Here is a 5344-nt window from a genome sequence, read left to right as displayed (position 1 = left end):
CCTTCTCCACCATGTCCTCAGCTTCCTGGTTTGCTGCTGTGGCCTGTGTGTTCTGCTTGCAAGAGTGGTCACCTCTAGGCTTTATCTGCCAGTTGAAGCCCTACGGAGGGCTACCCTGGCCCCTCTGGCCCCTGGGGACTTTAGGAGTGCCCACGGACTCTTCATAACTTCCTTTCCCCCTCTCCTCCTCTGTCTCTCCCTTTCTCCTTGGTCCAGTGCTAGGCACTAGGGACTGGGGGAATGGAGATGATTTGGCCACCAACCTCTCCCTCTGGCTCCCGGGCTCTATGTGACACAGATGCATCAGTAGCCAGCCACTGTCCAGCATGAGGGAAGCCTGGGGTTATGGGAGCCCCAAGGAAAGAGAGTCTGGTCAAAGTCCCACACAACTTGCAATGCCTTTGAGGTCATGATCTCATTGCATCCTTCCCAGAGCTCTATGGGGCACGGATTGTCATTCCATTTCACAGAGAAAGAGGCCAAGAAGTCATTTGCTGAGGATCACACAGCTTGGGGGCCGCAAAGATATTTTCATTTCTGTTTAATTCAATCCGGCTGGCATGTTTCAATCCCTCCGCCATGCCGGGCACCGTGGCTCGGGGCACCTGGGTGATTCAGGCTCATCCTGGGGTCTTGTGGGAGCGAGACTGGGAGTTTGGGAGGCTGGAGAAGCCCAGAAGAGGCTGCCACCAGGAGATGGTGTTTTGGGGGGACTTTTTGAGTTAGACAACTGACCTAGAAGTGTTTGAGGCTACAGGGGGTTAAGGGAGAGGGCAGAGCAAATGTTCAGGCTGTGGTATTTTTCCACCAGCGAGCGGCACCCACGTGGGCAGGAGAGACTTGCTGGGAATCTTCGGAGCTGGAAGCAGCCTCAAAAAGCCTCTCGCCAGAGCTGTGTTTCAGAACTGCTGCTGTGGCTCTCCCGAATGCCCTCACTGGCTCGCCACCGCTCACTGGGGAGGGGCCCGGGCTGGGGCAGCTTATCAAAACATTTTTATTATGGAAAATTTCCAACATATACAAAGTAAACAGACGTATATAATGAACTCCCAAATACTCATTGGCCAGCTTCCACCGTTATCAATACTCACTCATTCCTGTAACATCTAAACCTCTACCCACTTCCCGCTCCCAATCTGATGATGATGATGATGATTACCTGTGCATCTTTTAAAAGTCCCTCCGGGGTTCCGATAGGCAGTCTGAGTTGGGGACTATCCATCTGACCTCTTCGTTTTAGATATGAGCAGTGTAAGCTCAGAGAGGGGAAGAGATTTACCCAGCCTGGAAGCAGGAGAGCTGGGTCCATCTTGCTCAGGGACCCTAATTGAGTACCAAGCCCTGTGCTGGAGATACCAGTGAATAAGTTAGTGCCTGCCTTCATGGAACTTAGAGTCTAGTGGGGGATACAAATGTCAAACAGCCTCACAAGTAACTACCTAACGATGTCTGTGATGAGACATATGTGGAATCTTGAGAGGATCTACATAGGCAAGGGACAGGATGGCTTCCTGGAGGAAGGTGTCACTGAGAGATCGGATAAGTGAGTGGGAATTAACTCAGCAAGTGGAAGAGGAGGCAGAGAAAAGACGTAACAGCAAGTGCAAGGGCACTGAAAAGTGACCGGTGGTGCTGGAGCTCTCAGAGCAAGAACCAGAATGGTGGGGGGTGGGGCTGGAGTCTTCATTCCAAGAGCACCAGAAAGCTAGGGATGCCGCGTCAGGCCAGGAGGGGACAGAGGTGGATGGGAGGAGGTTCTTGAGGTCAGCCAGATGATGGGCATCGGACTGGGTGGAGGCAGGGGTGAAGGACTGGCTACTTGGGAAGGGAGAGTAAAGACGGGGCAGAGCCATGACTGGGTGGATGGTGGGGCCCTTCACTGCCATGGGGAAAAGGCGTCGGGAAGAGGATGGGGGGGATGATCAAGGATTTGGGATTTGGACTTGTTAAGTCTTTGATGCTTTGAAGACATCAAAGTTCTGGCCTGTCCTTCCTAGCAGGGGGCTCTGAGTCACATGAGGGACACATCAAAGGGACCTGAGACATTTACCCATTGCTTCTCTTTGAGTTGCCCAGCTCTCCTGAGCAAGTTGGTCCTTAAGATGGCACCTGAGACTTGGTCACAAGCTGGTCCCTACCCACCTCTCTGGTGTAGGACTTAAGACTCATCCACCTCTGGGCTTAAAGGCAGCCAGATGCACCTAACTCGTCAACGCTCTCCATGCCGGGCGGCCCTCTGCCTGGGGGTCCTCTGCCTGGGGGTCCTACCCCTTTCTCTCCCCCTGGCCTCCGGCTTCCGCCCCCTCCCAGCCCCCAGGGGCCTCCTCTGACAGCCTTCCCTGCTTAGCCTTCTCCCCGCCTGACCCTGCTGTAACTTCTGCCTCTGTTACCACACAGGGCTGTAATCGTCTATTCATCCCGACTCCCACCCTCACCTCTACCTCCAGCCCCTACTAGGGCTGCTGGCCTGTTCCTGCCCGGGTCAGTGTGGCCAGCACAGTGCTGGGCACAGGGTTTCTAGTAACACATCTTCGGTGAGTGAGTGAACTGGTGGTGAATCTGTAGCTGCATGTTGGGGACTATTTTCCCCTTTACCTGCTACTTTAAGCTCCACACTCGGTGTCTCTCTCTTCATCTTTACCCCCAGCACCTCTGAGCTTCCAGCTTTTTAAATCTGTAAACCGGGAGCGGTGAGGGGTGGCGGTAGCACCTACTTCATAGAGTTCTGTGAACACTGAATGCTATAACTCATGCAGCCATAGCACTAAGCAAAGTGCCTGGCACCCAGGAGTGCTTCGCTCCTGGGAGCTGTTGTGATTTATTCAAGTCAGTCTCTCACCCAGGCACCTAATTTATAAATCTTTGCTCCAGAAGAGGCGAGCGATGGGGCTCCACCACTGTGTGAAGGCCTCAGAGGCCCTCAGACGGAGACTGGGGTGGGGGTGGGCTTCGGGGCGGTTCCGGGCAGAGGGGGTGGCTGCAAGCCTGGAGCTGTCAGAGGAGGCCCCGGGGGACTAGGGAGGGGGCGGAAGCCGGAGCCGAGGTCGGATCCGGAGGGGCGAAGAGCCGAGACATCCTGCGGGGGCGCCCGCTCGCCCCGCCCGGACCTAGAGAAGCTCCCCGGGGAGCCGGCCGGGCACCGCGGGGACTGAAGGAGGAAGGCGGGGTGTGGGGCGACGGAGCCCCCGCAGGGGCCGGGCGGAGGGCGCCCCCTGGCGGTGCACCGCGGCATTGTCCCGAGCTTTCCCAGCCCTCCTGCCTCACCCATCTGGGGTCTGCACTGATGAAATTCTCTGGAGAGAGATCGGAGACAGGAGACCTATTCCGGGCTCTGGACGCTTTTCTCAGCTTCAACATGGGAGTGATAATTTCGAGTCCCTAATGTGTGCCAGGGACTGCGTTAGGCTGAGTTGAGTGGCTGCAACAACACAGAAACACACGGCGCAGAGACTGGCACATAGTAGGTCCCCTCACATGCCCGCCTTTCCTTTAGGCGCGTTCCTGAGGGCCTCTGGGCAGGGCTCAAGTGAGCTCAAGCTTGAAGGATTCTCCAGGTATGGGAAGGGATGAGGAGGTGCAGTTCCGGGCACCCCGCCTGGGCTCCCCGAGGGGCTCACTCGCCCCTCAGTGGCCACCACGTGGTGTGTGATGAGGGGTGGGGGCTGTGCATGTGCATTGAGGTGTGGAGGTTGTAGGTCAGGGGGTGTGATCTGGTGTCGGTGTATCTGGGAGTGTGGTCTTGTTGGTGTGGGTGTTAACGTGGGGGTGTCTGTATTTGTTGAGATGTGTCTGTGATCGGGGGTGCGTGTACGTCTATGTGCTCACACAGGGATAACTGTTCAGTTGTGCACAGGTGTTCAGGTGCTGTCTGCTTGTGTGCTGTAGGTTGGGGGAGTTACTGGGGCTGAAGGGTGATCGGGACCTGTCCGAGGAGGGGATAAAAAACCCTAGGCATGTTTCTACTGAACAGAGGTGACCAGGCCCCTGCCCCGTCCCCTCAGGACCATGGTCCTCATAGGACCACATTTTCCTTTCCTCCTCTTTCTCTACCCCAGACCTGTACCCGAGCCCAGCTCTCTATGCCTCACTTTGGTGATGAAGAAACCAGGCCTTGGGCCAGGAGGGACTGGCCCAAAGACACTTGGCCAGAAAGCTCTGGAGCCAGGGTTCTGGCTGGACTCCCGACTCCAGCTTGAATTCTTTCCTCTCCCAGGAGGGCATTGTGCACCCTGGGGCTGGGGTGGGGATAGGTTTCTGGGCTGGGCCGCGTGGGGAGCAGGGCACAAAAGGCCCAGTGTCTGCCCCTTCCTCCCTCTCCTGGCCCTGCCCTGCTCCGGGAGCCGGGTGGGTGTCCGGCACCAGACTGGGCAAAGAGGGCCACCTGTGACATCTGTGCTCACCTGAGGGCCCAGCCCCATTGCTGGACCCACCTGCCCTGCTACCTCACAAGCTGATGAGGAAACAAAGCTTTGCCACATTTTGGGCTCCTGGTGCCAGCGCTCAGCTGGCACCCACCCAAGCCCAAAGCGCTCCAGCTTGTCCTGCTCTGAGAAGGGATTGATGGGTAATTAAGATCATGAGATATCAACACAATGTATTAATAAAATCACAAGAATGGCTACTGTTTGCTGAGGACTGACTGTGTGCCATCGCTAAGCTCTTTATACAGGTTCTGGGGAGGTAGCAATGCTGGGTGGTTAGACCTTGAACCCCAAGACCACCAGGATTACTTCCCAGCAATATTTCCCAACCACGTGAACGTGGGTGAGTTGCTTAAAAATCTCTCCTCCTCACTTTACCCAGCTGTAAAATGACCGGAGATGAGTTAATATATAAAAGTCAGTTTCAAACCCTGTCTGACACTGAGTGTGTGCAACAAGTATTAACTCCTATTATTGTGATCTCCTTGGCTCCTCGTGGGAACCTTAAGAAGTAATATTGTTATCCCTACTTCACAGATGAGGGCACAGAGGCTGAGCCATCCGCCAAAGGTCACAAAACAGGGGGATGTCCAGACTGGGTCCTGAGACCAGGCCTGACACCAAAGCTTATGTCTGAGGCTGGGTTCCCCCCAGTGGCGTTGATAGGGTAGTTTGGAGCTGATAGGATTAACTCTCTGATAGTTCAGAAAGTGCTCCCATGTGCTGCACTCTTACTGGAGCCTTAGGATGGGTATTTAATATTAGCATCTTCCTCGATGAATGGAGAAATTGAGGCCCAGAGAAAGACAGAGCCTTGCCCAAGTTTACACAGCAAGTAAGTGGCAGAGGTAGCATTTGATTCCAGATCTTTTTGCTATTAAACAGCATGACTTGATGGAAGACTATTTTCCCCTTTACCTGCT

This window comes from Pteropus vampyrus, unplaced genomic scaffold, assembly GCF_000151845.1.
Source record: "Pteropus vampyrus isolate Shadow unplaced genomic scaffold, Pvam_2.0 Scaffold95, whole genome shotgun sequence".
Classification (NCBI taxonomy): Eukaryota; Metazoa; Chordata; class Mammalia; order Chiroptera; family Pteropodidae; genus Pteropus; species Pteropus vampyrus.
The sequence above is the reverse complement of the archived record's forward strand: the minus strand, read 5'-3'. Positions refer to the sequence as shown.